The sequence below is a fragment of the Carlito syrichta genome, unplaced genomic scaffold, assembly GCF_000164805.1.
Source record: "Carlito syrichta isolate Samal-C Ts95f unplaced genomic scaffold, Tarsius_syrichta-2.0.1 Scaffold35222, whole genome shotgun sequence".
Lineage (NCBI taxonomy): Eukaryota > Metazoa > Chordata > Mammalia > Primates > Tarsiidae > Carlito > Carlito syrichta.
This window is the reverse complement of record NW_006979318.1, coordinates 17,560-37,920: the sequence shown is the minus strand read 5'-3', so window position 1 is coordinate 37,920 and position 20,361 is coordinate 17,560.

The window sequence follows — 20,361 nt, the reverse complement described above, 5'->3', positions numbered from 1 at the left end:
CGCGGGCTCAGGCAATCCACTCACCTCAGCCTCCCAAAGGCGCGGGATTACAGGCTGAGCCACCGAGCCCGGCCAATAACTTCTTAACCTTAAGAAAGAGGGCCTTTTTCTCATAGGCTGAACATTGAGTAAAAGAAAAAAAGAAAGAAAGAAAGAGGACCTAGATTTCTTTTTTTCAGTAGGAATTGAAGATTTTTATCTCAAGAGAAGGGTTAGGGAATCATTTTATTAATAGGAAAGGCAGCATATAATTTAAAAATACACTTCAGAGAATAATTACAAAAGTTTTAATATTATTGCATTTTGGTAGTCTTCTATTATGTAACTGATTGATTTCATGGTTGATATGGTAATTTTTGTTCTGTCACTCCAAGACCACTCACTTGTACTCACTTAAATAAAATAAGAATTTTGTATGTATACATGCAGTAAAAGAGGATTGCAAATGTTTCATTTTTACTAGACTAGTATAACACTGATTTGTTTATTCAGCTAAGAAATGAAACACTTAATTTACCTATTTCTAAACTTACAAAGAAATAATTATTTTTTAAGTTCAGTTATATGCTACATAATGACATTTGAGTCAACAACAGACCACAGATATGACAGTGGTCCTTTGAGATTATAATGGAGCTGAAAATTTCCTATTGCCTGATGACTTCTTGATGATTATGACCCTGTGTAGGCCTAGGCTAATATTTGTGTTTGTGTCTTAGTTTTTAACAAAAAAGTTAAAACAAAAAAAATTTTTAGCAGAAAAAGCTTATAGTGTAGGATATAAAGAAAATATTTTTTGTACAGCATTACAATATGTTTGTATTGTAAGCAAAATGTTGTTACAAAAGAGTCAAGCTTAAAATTTCTTAATTTATAAAGTAAAAAATGTTATTGTAAGTTAAGGTTAATTGATTGTTTAAGGAAGAAAAATATTTTTAAATAAATTTAGTATAGCCTAAGTGTACAGTGTTTATAGTCTATAGTAGTGTACGATAATGTCCTGGGCTTTCCCATTCACTCTCCACTCACTCGCTGACTCACCCAGAGCAACTTCCAATCCTGCAAGCTCCATCATTCATGGTAAGTGTCCTATACAGTTATATCATTTCTTAGTCTTCTTTTAAACTATATATTTAGCTGGGCTCAGTGGCTCAGCCTGTAATCCCGCACCTTTGGGAGGCTGAGGTGAGTGGATTGCCTGAGCCCACGGGTTCAAGACCCGCCTGGGCAGCGAGACCTCATCTCTACAATAAATCAAAAAAATCAACCGGGCGTGGTAGCGCATGCCTGTAATTCCGGTTACTTGGAAGGCTGAGGCGGAAGGATCACCGGAGCCCAGCAGGTTGAGGTTGTGGTGGCCGCTCCCTAGAAAATGCCCCAGGTCATTTGATTTTTCGAAAAACAGAATAGAGGAGTTGACTATATTACTCATCCACTACAACATCTATTTACTTACTTATTTTTTATTTTAAAGATGTAGGGTATGATACAAATGGTCATCATACAGGGAAAGTTTGGGCCTCCTTTTGGTCCCCACTTTGCCTGGTTTGATATCAGGTGCCCCTATTGATGTTTTCCTCCCACCCTCAAACATCTTTTTAAAAATGATTTTTTTCTCACCTGAATATCAAGTGAATCATATCCTTTGTGATTTGGGGAACTATAAACTGTAGGTTTAAACTTTAAAGTATTTTAAGTCTTTTTCCACTGCCTTGAAAACATTTTTATTGCTTTATACTAAGGGCTAGCAAACTATGACCCACAGTTGGTCATAGTTTTTATTAGAACAGCCATAACATTTAATGACATACTGTTTGTTGTTACTTTGCCTTGCAACAGCATAGTTCTATCAGATAGAGACCATGTGGTGCACAAGTCTAAAGTATTTACAGTTTATCTCCAGCCCTTGCTTTATATTTTTATATAGTTATGTCATAGTCTTATAATCATTCTTTTAGTTTATAAACACTACAGTGAAACTTAGTTTATAAATTTGGCACACATTTTACGTTTTCTACGTAATTTTTGTTTTTATTGATTACAGTGTTTCTCTATGTTGTCCAGGCTGGTCTTGAACGCCTGGCCTCAAGTGGTCCTCCTGCCTAACCCTCCCAAAGTAGTTGGGATTGTAGGCATGGGCTATCATGCCTGGTGGCCTACATTTATTTATTACCTGGACTAGAATTCTAAGTGTATACTTTTTTGGATTGAAGAGTATTCCTTTTTTAATTAAAAAATAAATATCCACACTTATTTTAGTAAATGAATATAATCTTTATAGAAAAGTATTAAAATAATTCTCAAGTTTTCAGGGTAAAACTGAAAATTCTCCTACCACAACACTAGTGAAAAGCTTCTTGTCCCAGCATAAGCGTTAAGAATTGAGGATTTACTCATCTAGAATTTTTTTCTTTGACTCTTAAATTTTATAATTACTTTTTAAAAACCAAATGTGATTTTAATTCCTATTATTCATCATTTTTCCAGTATGTGGCCATGTAAATAATTCCTGGCTAATGAATTGTGAGTGAAAATGACTTCTTCCTTGGAGCATTTACTTGTTGATGTGAAACTCTTTAGAACTCTTTTTATTTCCTTTGGCATGGTGACTAGTCGTATTTGAGATGGTGATTGTTCCATCAGGCTGAGTTCTTGAGGCACTACTGTGAACAAAGTCTTTCTGTTTATTCAGATGAGCATCTGAGAGAGAAATAAGCATTTTTAACTACTGCATTTAAGAAATTATTTTCTCAGCCGGGTTCGGTGGCTCAGCCTGTAATCCTGTGCCTTGGGAGGCTGAGGTGAGTGAATTGTCTGAGCTCGCGGGTTCGAGACCCGCTTGGGCAACTTGGTGAGACCTCATCTCTACAATAAATTAAAAGATTAGCCAGGTGTGGTAGTGCGTGCCTGTAGTTCCAGCTGCTTGGAAGGCTGAGGCGGAAGGATCACCGGAGCCCAGCAGGTCGAGGCTGCGGTGGCTTGAAGTGGCCACTGCACTCCAGTCAGGGTGACAGAGTGAGACTCCAACTCAAAAAAAAAAAAAATTATTTTTTCTGCAGCATAATACAGGAATTAATCCTGAAAGTGGAGTGCTGCCTTAAAAAAAAAAAAAAAAAGTGAAACCTAAACTAAATTATTACATTGACTTAGGTGACAGATGTGAGGCTATATGAGGTGTTCCACATTTTGCTGTGGTGAAAGATTGGGTAAACTGTTGTCTGTAATATTTGGAAGGCAAATAAATGAACTTGTATTTCTATTGGAACTTTGGATGACAGAATGTTAATGGTATATTTTGATTACTATGTTAGCTTCATTTGACAAGATAGTTTAAGAAAGAAATGAACTCAGATGAAAAATGGTAGGGTTGCAAGTGAGTAAAAAAAGTCTAGAAATTAAAATACATGCAAGGTTGAAAGAGGCAACAACTTCTCATCCCTAGCCATTGAAAGGAAAAGACCTTTAAGCAACAATGCTTAATTAAATAAAATGCTTAATTAAATAAAAAAAAATTACAGTAACAGTTAAACCTTCTAACTAGGTTAAGGAGCAGTCCCATAGTGTTTCTGTATGGAAATTCCTAACAGCATTTTTAAGGAAATTTATGTAATTTCAGTATCTCAAGACAAATTAGTCAAGAAATTGTTGAAACAGAGAAAAGTATTCTAGGGGGTATGAAAGCCTAGTAATTAACTTAGCGCCATTACTGTTTGAAGGAATCCATTGTAGTCAAGCTCAAAAGCAGGAGCTTTTGACTTGTTGAGTTCTAGGGTAGGGTCAACATTTCCAGGAACAGGAGGCTGTAGAAGGGAGTGGTCACAATCTAATCATTCAATCTTACTTATAGTCATTGTCATGTTGTAAGTATGTGTTCATATCCCATCTGCCGCTAAGGGTAAGTAATTCTTGTAAATATAATAAAGATCAACTGGGTGTGGTGGCTCATACTGTAATCCCAGAGCTTTAGGAGTTCGAGTTGTGAGAATTGCTTGAGTCCAGGTGTTTGAGACCAACCTGGGCAACATTAAGATCTCATCTCTACAAAAAATTAAAAAAAATTAGCTGGACCTGGTAGTGTGCAGCAGTAATCTCAGTTACTTGAGATCCTGAGGTGGGAAAATCAATTGAACCCACAAAGTTGAGGCTGCAGTGAGCCAGGATTGTGCCACTGCACTCCAGCCTGGGTGACAGAGTGACACCCTGTTTATAAATAAATAAAGATCAGTAGGTTTTTATGGTTAGTTTATGCAAATTCTTTCATAGTTATTTCAATAAATACTGTTTTTGGCAAAAACCTTAGCAAGAAATGCAAAAAAAAAGAAGGTGTAATTGTGGAACATTCCAAAAGGAGTCATAAACTGATCTTGTAGTGAGAATCTTTACAGAGAGAGACGGGACACCGAGGTTACTTTGCCAGGAAACAGCGTTTATTCCTGCAGGCACTGGCTCAGCCGATTCGCATCCAAAGGCTGAGCCCTGGATGCAAGGAGGCATTGCCTTATATACATTTTAGTTTCTTTGTCTCCCTTACAAAGTAGTAGTTTGGCATTATCCATTTGCTTGGATATTTTGTAGTTGGAGGCAGCAGTTAGCATTACTTGTTACACACTGATTGGTTTTACATAATTATTTTGTTTGCATGTCCTATTTGCTGATTGGCTTTTACAAAATCATCTTCTTAATTGGATTCTGCCAAAAGTTTGAACATGTAGCCCACCCAGGTGAAAAGCCCGTGAAAAGAGTAGCTCAAAGAAGCAGGAAGTAACTTATTTTTTCTTTTCTTATTCCTGCATTTTCTTGTTCCTGCTACAATCAACTCTAAATTAGTAAGAGGAGTATCAGTTGCAACAGTAAGACCAAAATCTGGGCAAACAGACACAATATTTTCATTATTAAAAACGGAAAAGAGCATCTATGAACCAACATGTAGCCTAACACTAACGAGGACATTTTTGGACACTACTTTTCAACTTAATTATCAATGCAAAAAGAAAGATTTTTTTTTTCATCTGAAATATTTGTTGCAAAATAAAGACAACTGGGTAGGGAAATTAATGCTTTGTGTGCTTTAAATTTTTACTTTGAGAATAACTTAAATCTTGGTGGTATTTCCAGTTTTTGAAATGATTTTTATTTGGCATTTATGTTACTGTTTCCTTCATTTCTGTTATCAATATGTTAGGTAGAAATAATGATATTAAAATATATTATCCTGTCATAATATATTGGCTCATAGTATTAATAAACCATGTTATTTGTTGTGTCTTTTTTAACAAAAAATTTTAGAAACACTATCACAGATAAATCGTTCAGTGTTTATTATGGTCACTCACAGTTATTATTTTTGAGTCAGAGTCTCACTCCATCGCCCAGGCTGGAGTGCAGTGGCACATTCACAGCCACCCTAGCGTCGACCTGCTGGGCTCAGGCGATCCTTCCGCCTCAGCCTTCCAAGTAGCCGGAACTACAGGCGCATGCTACCACAGCTGGCTAATTTTTTGATTTATTGTAGAGATAAGGTCTCGCCAAGTTGCCTGGTTGGTCTCAAACCCAGGGGCTCAGGCAATCCACTCGCCTCGGCCTCCCAAAGTGCTGGGGTTACAGATGGAGCCACCAAGCCCAGCCACTCAACGTTATTTAAAAATATATTAAGTATACTGTTACAAAAAATAGAGAATGGAGATTCTATACAAGGAGAGACCCCCCAAAACTGGAATTTATTATAAAAAGTTGTGTTCTTCCTACATGCTTAAACTTCAGTCACCTTTGAAGTACTCTCCATTTGATGCAATACACCTACAGAGATACTTTTTCCACTGCTCAAAATAGTTTTTGAATTTGTCAATTTTGATTTATTTTAGTGTTTCTGCCATTTTTTGTTTCACCTCTTCTGCGTCGACAAAATGTTTCCCTTTGAGAACTTTTTTCCATCGGGGAGAGAAACAAACAAAAACATCGCTCAGGGTGAGATCTGGTGAATAGGGAGGGTGGGACATGGGGTCATGCCATTTTTGGTAAAAAACTGCTGAACACTCATTGCAATGTGAGCATGTTGTTCCTGTGAATCACTCATCATGAAATGGGCAAACATTGAAAGACTATCCAAAAAAAAAAAATTCAAAGCCAAACCCAACCTCTCACAACAATGCTAGCTAATACACTGATGCCAATGGATTCCTAGAATACTTACCTAGCAGGGGAAGCCTGTACTACAAGGGGCCTGCCCTCTGAAAGATAATTGTGGTTTTTTGGGGGGTTCTCTGTCGTATAATTTAGGGATTCCTGAGAATTCCCAGAAATTTTTGTCTTAATTCACACATCTGAAATAGTAATATGTCAGGAATTTGTAAATACTAATGCCAGATATTTTTTTCCAGTTAGCAAAGCAGCTTGGCAAACAGATTAGCTAAAGTGTCAGTCTGCCACCAATGCTTGATGGGCTCAAGATACTCTAGTTATGTGTGAGGAGGAGTTGAGGGGAATGGGGGGACATATCTTTTAAAATTATGGATGTGCCTCTTGGCACATTGTTGACTCAAATCATAAATAGAAAATAAAATTTTTGAGAGAGTTGTCAAATAAACCATGGTCCTGGATCAGAAATATATGACTGCTGAACGTTGTGGCTCATGCCTGTAATCCCAGCACTTTGGGAGGCTGAGGTGGGCGAATTGCTTGAGCCTAGTAGATTGAGACCAGCTTGGGCAACATTGCAAAAACTTGTCTCCACAAAATAAAAAGAAATATGACAGATTTTAAATGACTTATGGGCTCCAGCTTTCTATAGAAGGTAACAGACTGAGAAGTCTGCTTGGTCCCCAAATATCCCCAAATTGGTCCCAATGTCCATCTCAAATGTGGTCAAAAAGGATAAGAAAAAGAACTTAGGGATGATGGAATCCAGAGCCTTGGACAGCAATAAATAGGGCTCCCTCCCAATGAGCAGAATTGGGTTCTAATCAGTAATTTTTGCATCCTCATTGTAGAGGGAATTGTAGTGGAGAATTGTTTTGGACCACTGACTTGTGTGTCTCTGATCTTTCCCTTTCCGAGATAGTAGACTTTGAGTTTGATGCTATTGATGCCAGTAGGACTTTTGATGCCATTTGATGTCAATGGGACTTTTGAGTTATCCCACTTAAGAAGAGAGGATGTTTTGACTGTAAAGAGGATACTGAATATTAACCAGAAAGGTGGTCTGTGACAGTCATTGTTGCTACTCACCATATAATGGTGGTTGTCCCTAGAGAACCAGACACATAATAGGATTGTATTTCCTCATGGTTGTTGGGACCATCTGTCTAGTTCTGGATTGTGAATTGTGGGCAAATATGACATGTCATTTCTGAACTGTAACATTAAATTGCCAATTTGAGACCCTCTAGATTTTTGTCTTTCCTCTGATCTGTTTACTGGCAATGTTTGAGATGGTGGTTGCTCTGTCACCTGAGTTATTATAATGAACAGAAAAATAAATCTTTGTTGCTTTTAGACATTGAGATTTGGGAGTTGTTACTACTATACCATTCTAACCTGTCCTGACTGATAGACTTAATATCATGAAAATCTTTTTATGCCAGTGCCTAAGGACTCATCTTAGCATGTTCTGACCTTTTTAGATCTATCTCAGCATTTTCTATCTTTTACTATGCAAGCTATCTTCTTGCATAGTAATTTCATAATATTAGTCCCCTTAGGGATTTTTAAAAATCATCTTATTGCATAATGTAAAAAATAGTTTTAGTATGTTCACTTCTGGCCAATTTGGAGTAGTAAGGACTGAATTTCCCCTCCCACCTAAAACAGAAAACATGAGACAATGATAGCATTAGGGATGAAGAATGGTGATCCGTGAGAGACAGAAAAACAATGAGGTAAGCCCTATGATTAACTCAACTTATTGTCTTGAGAGTTTCCAAGCCATAGCCAGGGAATGAGAGCTGAGGCAAAAGCTGAAGAGTCCTTGAATTAACAAGGAAGAGCTGAGAGCCAAAGAGACCCAGAGAGTGAGAGTTCAAAGGATCAAGAAGAGAGCTGCTCAGAGAGATCTGAAGTGTTCATCAGAGTACTGCATTGTGTGTAAAGAAATTATCTGAGACTAGGGAAAGAACAATCTAAGATAATTAGAAGGAACGGTGCTTAGCACTTTAAATAGGGCCATAAACCATGCATATTTCCATTAAGCAGAATGTAAAACTTAGTTTATGGGGCACTGGGCAGAGAACTCAGAAAGGTGTTGCTTCAGTTATATGGAAATAATTAGCCCTAGACTGAGTACTGCTCTGTACCCAACGAACTAATTATAAAAACAAGACTTGCAGGATCATGTAATTTCCAAGTAAATGTACCGTGTCCCAGAATAAAGCCCAAGATACATAGAAATACAAAAATATTGAGCACCCAATAAAGGTAAAATTCAAGCTATCTAGCATCCCATCAAAGATTGCTAGGCATACACAGAGGCATGAAGACATGACCATAATGAGGAAATTGTCAAAGCTGGAACAGATGTTGAATTAGGGAGGACACTAGAATAGTTCATAGAATTATATCTTGAAAAAATTGTTATTAATTTAAAAGACAAATTTTTAGGGATGAAAACTACAATACCTAGGATAAAAATTATGCTGATGAGATTAATGGCAGATCAAACATAGCAGAAGAAAAGATCAATGAATTTGAAGGCATAACAATAGGAACTATCTGAGATGAAACAGGAAAAAAGATTTTACTAATTAAAAAAGGAAAAGGAAAGAGCAACAGTGAGCTGTCGGATAGCTTCAAGTAGTGTAATGTTTTCCAAACATGAAAACTATAAACTTACAGATCCAAGAAGCTCCACAAACCCCAAATGCAAGATACATGAAGAAAACTACATGAAGGCAACAAATTATTCCAAAAAAAAAGTAATAAAATCTTAAAAGCAACCAATGGAAAAAGACATGTTACACACTGAAGAACAAAGATAAGGATGATATTAGATTTCCTTACAAGTGCTGAGAGGGGAAAAACAAAAGCAAACAAAAATACAAAACCTGTTAACCAGGAATTGTATTCCCAGCAAAAATACCTTTAGAATACAGGTACAGCTACTCCAGGACTGAGGTGGGGGAATTGCTTGGAGTTGGGAGTTCAAAACTGAAGGGTGCTATGATTATGCCTATATTAACCATTATACTCCAGCCTGGGCAACATAGCAAGACCTCATCTCTTCAAGACAAGTACACTTTTTTTTTTTTCAAAACAGGCTTTTTCAGAATTTATCACCACAGATTTGTCCCACAAAAAATGCTAAAAGAAGTTCTGTGAACAGAAGGTATACACTTGAGAACAAATTATATAGCTGTATTGTTTAAATTTTCTATGGTCTTGCTGATATTGAGAGAAATTTTTTAAAACCCCTCTTGGTGGTGGTAGGCTTGTCAATTTTTAGCAGTAATTTTATAAACTTTTAAAAATTTGTGATTATATACAGATTAGTTTATTTTTCTGGTGAATTGAACCTTTATCTCTAGTAGTGCTTAAAGTTATTTTGTTTGAGATAACTACACAAATCTTTTGGTTAGTATTTGCATGATATATATTTTTTCATCATTCTTTTAGTCTTTCTGTGGTATATACATATATTTTAAAAGTTCAATCAGAATTTTTTTTAATTATAACATTTAGTCCACTATATAGTATGATCAATTGTGAGTATTCTATTTATCCTGGCTTTTGTTTATTTTTATCTTTTTTTTTGAGTCAGAGTCTCACTCTTGTCGCCCAGACTAGAGTGTGGTGGCATACTCACGGCCACCGCAGCCGTGACCTGATGGGCTCAGGTTATCCTTCCGACTTGGCCTTCCAAGTAGCTGGAACCACAGACATGTGCCACCGTGCCTGGCTGTTTTTTGATTTATTGTAGAGACAAGGTCTCACTATGTTACTCAGGCTGGTCTCAAACCAAACCCCTGACCTCAGGTAATCCTCTTACCTCCACCTCCCAAAGTGCTGGAATTACAGGCGTGAGCCACTGCACCCAGCTATTTTTATCTTCTTTTGGAATATTTTTCTTATCTGTATTTATTTATTTATTTTAGTAGGAATCTCACTGTCCTCCAGTCTGGAGTGCTGTGGCACGCTCACAACCACCGACCTCAGCCTTGACCTACTGGGCTCAGGTGATCCTTCCGCCTCACCCTTCCAAGTAGCTGGAACTACAGGCACGTGCCACCATGCCCAGCTAATTTTTTGATTTATTGTAGAGATGGGGTCTTGCCAAGTTGCCTGAGTTTCTGGAACCCATAAACTCAGGCAGTTCTCTCACTTTGGCCTCCCAAAATGCTGGGATTATAGGCGTGAACCTCATCTGTATTTTTAAATATTCTACTAGTTTAAGAAGTTATATACAGATGGTCCCCAACTTACAATGTGTTGGGAGCCGGCCCCAGAGGCCCACTGAGCGTTAGGGATCAGGAAGGGCCGTTGACCCCGAGACCACTAGGATGCGTTCCGGAGCTGTTGACCCCATTTTCTCCCCCTTTCTACTCAGCACTAACTAGATTAAACTCCTGTGAGCTCAAAACATAAAAACTCTGAGACCGGGATGAACACAAGCTAACTTTAGAATCTCATTGCTCCCATTCTTCCACAAACTGCAGTTTTGGCTTTCACACAACTTATAATTCAAACCCGTGTCACATCTAAGAGCCTTATTATTGGTCACTGGCTTCTAGGTCATGATCTTAGGATTTACTGAAGGTGTAAATTGTAGAATATAGTTTTAGAAGACAGCCATTTTGTTGAAAGAATGCGGCTGGGTTACTTGCAGGTAGCCCACTGAACTTTGGACTGGGCCACATTCCAAACATTCTGGGATGGGCCACTTTCGTTTGTAAAGTAAATACTTAAGCTTCTATAGAATTGTTTAACTTGGCATAAATCAATCAGCTTACGATGAAAAAGGTTTATAGAATATGTCAGTCACGGATTAGGTTATCCTTTGTTATGGGATTTTAAGATTATCGTATGAAAAGGGTTTAAAGGCAATCATTGATTAAGTTTTCATGGATTAAGGTTTCTGGTGGGTGGGGGATGCCCCTCCCACATCGGACTTTGTGTATAAAAGACCCGTTGTAATTCCCAATAACTTACATTGCTTCTGCACTAGACCGGAGTCCAGTCTCTTTCTTTCTTTCTCTCTCTCTCTTTCTCTCCTTCCCCCCAATCGCTGATGCCGTCTCCACCTTTGGAGTACCCTGAACCCAGCTGGAGCTGGTCTCCAGCAACAATGGTTTGATTTAGAATTTTTTTTTAACTTCACAATGATGCAAAAGCAATGCCCATCCAGCAGAAAACATAGTTTAAGTATCTATACAACCCTTCTGTTTTTCATTTCCAATACTTTAATAGATTGCATGAGATATTCAGCACTTTATTATAAAATAGGTGTTAAATGATTTTGCTCAACTGTAGACCAATTTAAGCATTTTAAACATGTTTAAAGTAGATTGGGCTAAACTATGGTGTTCAGTAGGTTAGGTGTATTAATTGCATTTTCAGCTTATGATTTTTTAACTTACTGTGGGTTTATTGTGACATGACCCCATGATAAGTCCAGGAGCATATATACCCTATACTCCCTTTAAATTTTTATTTTAATTTTTTAGTGGTTACTCTTAGGTACTTACATCATGTGTCCTTAATTGATTAAAGTCTAGAGTTAATTATATTTACCCCTTTCCCAAACAGGGGCCTAAAAATACTTAAATTCCACTTGAGACCATATACTCCTTTCTAAACGTGGCCTCTGATACTCGATTCTAGGTCCAGAATGCCAATGCAATACAGGCTCAGAATGGATTATGGGATCTCTTGAATTTTAAAGGTTGTCCAAAAATGTGTAAATAAAGCAAAAACATGTTTATAGCAGTTATCAGCCTCTTTTGAGTCTAAGAAAGAGTAAATTTCATCATGGCTTTATTTAGTAGTGATTGCTACTGTTACCACACAGAAGGCATACCTGTAGTCCCCTGCCACATGTGGGGAACTTTTTTCCCTGTTACATAAAAGAAGTAAAAGCTTTTCTAATCTCTGCTTGTCACTTCAGAAATTCTACCATCCTTAACTTATTAATGTCTAAAGTTAATCAATTATTTTTAACCTCATCGTAAACAAAGTATAAACATCTCAATTCAATTGCCCATGGAAGAGTTCATGCCCCTTCTAAGGTGGCAGCTATGAGTCAGTTTCAGTCCACTATTGACAGCTAGGAATGGTTCAGTGCTTGATGTAAAAATCTGTTTGCTTTTTTGTCTTGGTCAATATGTTGTTGGCTGAACAAACTATTTGCAGATCAGAAATGATTGGCATTCTATTCATTATTCTGTTTGATTTATTAAAGTTTTTAAATCTTCGGAATTGCAGTTTCCTGAAACATTCTCAGCCACTATCTATTTGAATATTGCTTCTACTCCATCTGTCTTTTTTTTTTTTTAAATCAGAATCTTGCTCTATTGCCCAGGCTGAAGTGCAGTAGTAAAATCATGGCTCATCACAGCCTCAGCTTCCTGGACTCAGGCAATCCTTCTGCTTCAGCCTCCCAAGTAATTGGGTCTACAGGCACACGCTATCACACCTGATTAATTTTTAAATTTTTTGTAGAGACAAATGTCTCACTATGTGACCCAGGCTGGTCTGGAACTCCTGGGCTCAAGCAACCTTCTCTCCTTGGGTTCCCAGATTGCTGGGATTACAAGTGTGAACCACTGTACCCAGCAATTTTGTCTCTTTAAAGCTCTAATTAAGCTTATGGTATACTTTTTAAATTACATTCTTCATGACTCTTAACATTTTTCTTCCTTATTCACTCTGGAATATGGGTCTGCTTAGTCCTTTTAATATGTTATCTTCATCTGTATCTAATCTGCTGTTAGCTATGCATTGAATTTTTAAAATTTCAATTATTATATATTTCTTTTCTTTTTTTTTTGAGTCCCACTCTGTCACCCAGACTGGAGTGCAGTGGCTGCTCCTGGCCACCGCAGCCTCGACCTGCTGGGCTCCGGCGATCCTTCTGCCTCAGCCTTCCAAGTAGCTGGAATTACAGGCACACGCTACCATGCCCAGCTGATTTTTTGATTTATTATAGAGACGAAGTCTCGCTGCCCAGGCAGGTCTCGAACCTGCGGGCTCAGGCAATCCACTCACCTCAGCCTCCCAAAGGCGTGGGATTACAGGCTGAGCCACCGAGCCCAGCTATTATATATTTCATTGTAGACATTCTCTTTGATTCTTTCGTCAACTCTGCCTGTAATTTACTCATTTTCCAGCTTATGTTTTATTTATTGAAGCATATTAAGGAAAATTATTTTGCTTTATATCTGAGTATTCCCATGTCTAAAATTTTCTCAGGTCTAATTCTGTGATCTGTTGTTTCTACTTGTTCTCATCTGTGGGGCCTTATTTCCTTAATCTTTAGTGATTTTTATTGTGCTCTAATGTGTTACTTGTCCTCCCATGGTAATTCTTAGAAGCTTGGAATGAACAAAGTTTCCTTAGATTGTGTCAAGCATCTGAAGGCACTACTAGTTCACTGCCACTTTAAATTCGTGATTTGAGGCTTTTAGACTACCAAAATAACATGAACTCACACTGCAAACCTGCTTGAGAGGAAGCTTGTAAATACAAATTCTCAGGAAAAATCTTTCCTAGCCCCAACATGCCAAAGTCTAAGACATATATATAAATATATTTTGGAGGTGTCGAAAAATGTATACACATTTTAAGAGATGTTAAGATATTCACCATAATCAGAAGTGTCTGATGGTAACTACTTTGAGTACCTCGTGTAATTGTAGAAGTCAAATGTGACTTTGTTATCAGTGTATACTGAATATCACAATTTTAATAGTTTCTTCCTTCTTAAAATATATACATTTTTGGCACCCCCTGGTGTATTTGTGTGAGATATAGATATAGATAGATATAGATATAATTTTTTTAACAGCTCTAGTAGTTGAGGAATATGTTGGTATTTCTAATTCACCTTGATACTAAAGAGGGTTTCAGCTTTGTATGAAGTACTACTACTAAACATAAACTTTATTCTTCATCTTCTGGGTCAAAACTGTGAAAAACAATGCTCAGGTTCATCCTGTACAGCAAGCATTCTCCAGACAGAAGTCATTTCTGTGGATTCTTCCTCAGTAAGTTTTTCTCCAGAATATCCCTTCTTTCTTTCCAGATTATAGACCTATTTATGTGCCTTGGAATGTTCATCTACAGATTCATTTTCAATGAGAACTTTTCCCCCTTGCCTCTTTCTGTGGTCATCTCCCTCTGTCTAACAGTTTTGTGATTTCTTCCCTCTCATCTAGGACCCTAGTCCAAAACTGTGTCTCAGTGGCTAGAAACTCCTGCCTCAACGTGGCAGCTGGCTCAGGATATAGCTTCATGTAGGTTCGCTCAGGTCTCTGTGCAGTTTTCTCTGCTTATGTCATCCTCAACAATGAACTTATACAAATTTGCATAAGCAGTAACCTCAGGCAGTTATCACAACTATTTTCACACAGAGAGCCCAGCTATGCCATGGTCCTATGCCATATATATAATGCTTTTTGTTACATCAAAGGAGTAAAAATTCCCAGTATCCCCTAGCTGCTTTCCAGATCTAGAAATCTGCAAGAATGTAACTTAGTGCTACTTTACTATTTTGTTGTCTTCTTTTTCTGAGCCAGAGAAATACTTGTTTTGTGTTTGGACATGCATGAATCTATTTTTTTCTTGTTGTTAATTGAATCTGTAATTCATCATGTATAGAGCAGGGGGACAGTTAAAAGTGTGGAATTTATACTACTCTTAAAACGTCCCTTTTATACATTTCTCTAAATGAATTTTGTTGTCTCTTTCTAGTTTCATTTGGATGCATGTTTAGGAATCATTCTGGTTTTCTAAACATGAGTTTGAAGTACATATTTTTATAGCTAACATTTATTAACCATTTGATATATGCCAGGCACCAAATTAAAAGCACTTTTCATCAATTGTTTGCTGTAATCTTCTCAAAAACCTTATGAAGTAGAAACTATTAGTATCCCCATTTATAAATGAGAAAATTGAAACACAGAGCGAATAAGAAATTAGCCAAATGTAATGAAGTAGGTAGTCTATCTTTCATAAGTTTGAACTCTTGACTAGGATTAGATATGTGTCTATCACAACCAGCTAAATCATGCATATATATTGAAAAAAAGTTAATAGTTTTTTTCATCTCTTAGTTTCCTTCTCCTACCCAATATGCCCAAAGTGTACCTAGTATGTACCCCTCTATTCTCAATGTTTATACAAACGTATACTTGTACATGTGTGCATACACATGCACAATACACACACAGATTTGCTTTTATATGCACAAAATAGCTCTTGAGGAGTACAAGAAAATGTAAACAAGGATTTCCTGTAGAAAGAAGATGTAGGTGCCTAGGGTTTGGTATGTGATGAAGACTTTTCACTTTATGCTCGTATACCTTCCTTCCTTTCTTTCTTTTTTTTTGTTGGAGACTCTGTTGCCCAGGCTGGAGTGTAGTGGCACACTCATGGCCAGCTGCTGGGCACAGGTGATCCTTCCAAGTAGCTGGAACTACAGGTATGCACCACCACACCCGGCTGATTTTTTTTTATTATTATTGTAGAGATGAAGTCTCGCCGAGTTGGCCAGAATGGTGTCGAACCCTTGGGCTCAGCCAATCCTCTCACCTCGGCCTCCCAAAATGCTGGGATTATAGACATGAGCCACCACGCCTGGCCAGCCCTTTTCTAAAAGAAGAAAAATGTGTTACTTCAATTTACTAATTTGTAAAAGTACAAAGGGGAAGCCCCAAAACCCCCAAAATTTATATATTAAAAATTGTGTATTTATTTTTACATGTTTAAACTTCAGTCACCTTCAAAGTACTCTTCTTTTGATGAAATATACCATTTTTCCCCTGCTTAAAACAGTTTTTGAACTCATTAATTTTGATACCTTTGAGTGCTTCTGCTGTTTTTTATTTTATCTCTTTCACATTGACAAAATGTTTCCCTTTGAGGACTTTATTCATCTGGGAAACAAATAGTCGCTCTGGTTGAGATCAGGTGGATGAAGAGTGTGGGGCACAGGGGTCAGGCTGTTTTTGGTCAAAAACTGCTGAATACTCTGCACATTGTGGGCAGGTGTGCATATAAATCACCTGTTGTGAAATGGGCAAACACATCAAAAGGATCTCCAAAAATATTCACTAAAGCTGACTGTAGCCTCTCATAACAAAGCTAGCTGGTACACTGATGCCCATGGGTTCCTAGAATTTCCCCACTAGGGAACTAGTGGGGAAATTCTGTGCTACAAGCAGCCCATCCTCCAAAAACAATTCCATTTTGGGGTGTCCTCCCTCGTATACTGGACCTTATCAACATTTCTCAAAGCATATACCACACCATGGTTCTAAGGCATGCAAATAGAAATTCTGTGTAAATAAGAATTCCATGGCAAATAGGTTTTGTTACATATGTGTTAGGCAAAGATAATGAGTTTCTGTATTGCAGAAGTTTTCAGATTGTTTAATATCAGCAGTATGAATCTACAACTGAGATATAGTATATAGCTTTCTGTAAAGTTATTTTACTTTTTCTTCTTGAGAAAGATTTCCCAGGAGTAGAGTTCTTCAAAACTGATTTTAGTACATACTATTCTGAATGACCATCTTTTTCAGGAGTTGAGAAATTATGACCCATGGGTTAAATCTGTCTGCGGTCTGTTTTTGTACAGCCTTCAAGCTAAGAGTAGTGTTTATACTTTTTAATAATTGAGGAAAAAATATATTTTGTGATATATGGAAATTATATAAAATTTAAATTCCAGTGATTATGCATACAATTTTATTAGAGCACAACTGTACTCATCAGATTACATATTGCCTATAGTTGCTTTTATACTACAATGGCAGAGTTGAGTAGTTGCAACAGAGATTATATGTGGCACTCTCAGCAATTTGCACTGCTACTTGGTGCACTATAAATCACAGTGATGTAGCTATGACTGGATAGCTGTCAAGTGTCACATGTACCATCACACCACATTTTATTTTATTTTTTATCAGTGCATACCCATCATGTTGAAAAAATGAAGGAAGAGAAAAGTGGACTCCAAATGTCATGTTTTAAAGAAACAGCAAAGTGTGGAATATTTTGTCAGATTCAATGGTAAAATGTTGTATTTATTATGTAATTACATTATAACTGTGCTATAAGAATATATTACAGTAAGTCTATATGAGCAAGTTCCATTCTGAGCATGTTTGTAAGTCTAATTTGTTTATAAGTCCAACAAAGTTAACCTAGTATCCAACTAACACAGTCAACTATATAGTACTGTACTTTTTACAAAAATAATACATAAAAAACAAAAATAAAAAACATTTTTAATCTTATAGTACAGTACTTTTTAAAGTACAGTAGTACAGTACAGTGCAGCAGCTGGCATACAGGGGCTAACATTGAGTGAACAGGCAAGAAGAGTTACTGGAGGGAGAAGAAGTAGAAAATGATAGAGCTGAAGGATCACCAGCAATAGGAGATTGGACATGTGAACATATGTTTGCCTCTTTGAAAGTTCATATCTTGAAGGTTCATATGTAGGGGATTTACTGTATATATCCGCTTATCAGATTAAACATTCATTATGATATTCTCAACTACCAGGAAAGCAATAATCAGAAAAAATAAAAATTGTATACCAATATTTTATCCCCAAAGGATTTCTTCATAAAGATAAATAGTGAAGGAGACCAGAACCAAAGTAAGTTTCCAAGTGACTCATCTGTCAGCCACATGACGAAAGTCATTTACCAGTGGTGGACTAATTAAATTGTTTGATTTCAGGAGAGAAGGAAAAGGGTCTAGAGAAAATTTATTTAATACTTTTAACTTTATGGATGTTTGAATAGTTGAGAAGCAATATCAATAACCAATTAAAGAACAAGGCAAATGGCTTCAAGTTGTTTGCCTTGACTGAATGAGTTCACAGATGTTATTATTACTGTTCAATTGTTGTTTACTCAGAATCAATGCCAAATTTGAAGTGAAATTAGAATTAGACTCTTTATAGCCTATATAGAAAAACTACAGATGAGGGTATTTTCAGAGAAGTTGGGAAAACCCTTAATTCAGTAAAAACTGGAGTGGAATCCCCTAGGATGTGGTAGAGCTGATGGTGGTAAAAACATGTGGAGTGGAAAAAGCCATTTGTGAACCAATATTCAAAGGTTGTGAAAATGTAAGTTGTTTAAAGTTTTTCATGGAAGTATTCATCCACAGGTATTTTGAGAAAAATATTTGAATCTATTATGTGATATTGAATCAGTAGGACAACAATGAACTTGATTTGCTCTGTGGATTTAACCTTTATCATGTCCTAGACTTTTTGTCAGATATAGAAGTTGAATACTCATATTTTCCCTATCAAGGAACCATTTTATGGTTTAGAGGTGGTAAAAATTTTTTGTGATTTTTTTTTTGAGTTAGGGCTGAAATTGCAATTTTTTTGAACACTAAGAACCACTTCAATTACTATATCAAATACTGAATGGCTCTAGACATTAGCTTTTGTGGCAAACTTTATAATGTTGTTTAATAAACTCAATCTACAATTTCAAAGCAAAGCATTACTTATATGTGAAATTTACATTGAATTAAAGTCATTTTGACAATTAGTTTTTGAATTGTACAAGAATGGCAAGCAGCTTAATACACTTCCCCTAATGGCTAAAGTTAAAACAAGAAATAAGCTCCTGGAAGGGGGAAGTTGGGATTGGCAGTAATGGGAAACTGCCAGGAGAAGGGGGATGGCACACCTCATCAACAAGGGTACCTGCATAATGAACATTTGTATATCTAATCCTGAATTGTGTCCCACATCTTTAAAATTAAAAATTAAAAAAGATAGAAAGAAATAAGCTCATTAATACTACACAAATTTGCAGTAGATATATTTTCCAAACTGAAAGTACATTTCCAATAGAGCTTTAGGGACTTTGATGAAAAGGCAAAGGAAATTTTCATATTTCAAAATTCATTTAACTGTGAAATTTAGGCACTTCCAACTAATCATTTAACCAGACGTGATTAACCTGCAATGCAATGACATGCTAGGGGTCTCACTCTGTCGCCCAGGTTGGAGTGCAGTGATGTGATCACCATGATCATAGTTTATAGCATTCTCAACCTCGGGGCTCAGGTGATCATTCCACCTTAGCATCTTAAGTACCTGGGGCTATAGGAATGCGCCCCAACTCATGACTTAAATTTTTTTTAAAAATTTTTTCTTGTAGAGAGAAGGTTTTGCTATGTTGCTCAGGCTTATCTTGATCTCCTGGACTCAGGCAATCTGCCTGCCTCAGCCTCCTAAACTGCTGGGATTACAGGTGAGCCACTGGGCCTGGCCATGACTAATTAAATAGACCACTGAAATACAATAGGAAGGGGAGAACAAAGATACGTATGGATTAACCCTTGATTTATAACAAGGGTGGTATTACAGTTTAGAGGGGAAAGAAAGTTCCATCCAGATAAAAAAATATAAACTTTACCCTACCTCATATACATGAAAACAATTCAAGGTGAATTATATATCTAAGTGGAAAAACTAAATGATGAAACTTTGAGAGGCTAGGCATGATGGCTCATGCCTGTAATCCCAGCACTTAGGGAGACCAAAGCAAGAAGATTACCTGAGTCCAGGTGTTTGAGACCAGCCTGGGCAATATAGAGAGAACTCGTCTCTACAATAAATAAAATTGGAGCGTTCTGGTAAGATGGCAACGGCACAGATGGGACTGTGAGATTCTCCAAAAGTGAGTTCCCATAAAGACTCTTACTTTCCTTCCCCCACCCACTGCCCACTGCCAGCCACGCCTGTCCGAGGTCTGGAGACCCTCGGTCCCACATATGGCCAGCGACTGCAGCCCCTCTGCAGCCACTGTTCCACCCCAGGAACAGTGGAGTGGAACTCCCAGCTCCTTCCCTGGCTACACTGTCTCACCCAGCACTAAGCTGCCCGCCACCACCTGTGGAGGCCCTCGGATACCACCTTGTGGAGATATGGGTTCCTTTACTGGCTACACTGATCTGCCTGGCACTCAACTGCTGCCAGCTTCCTTCCTGGCTGGGTGCCCAGTCCAGTCTTGGACCGTGGCAGCCCATGGAGACCCTCCATGCCCGCCCCTTGGAACTACAAACTCCATTCCCTCCTGGGGCACCCCACCAGGCCCAGGGCCACTGCTGCCCACACAGGTCCCCAGCACCTGTGCCTCTGAGCTCTGCACTGCCTCCCGGACTGAAGCACCC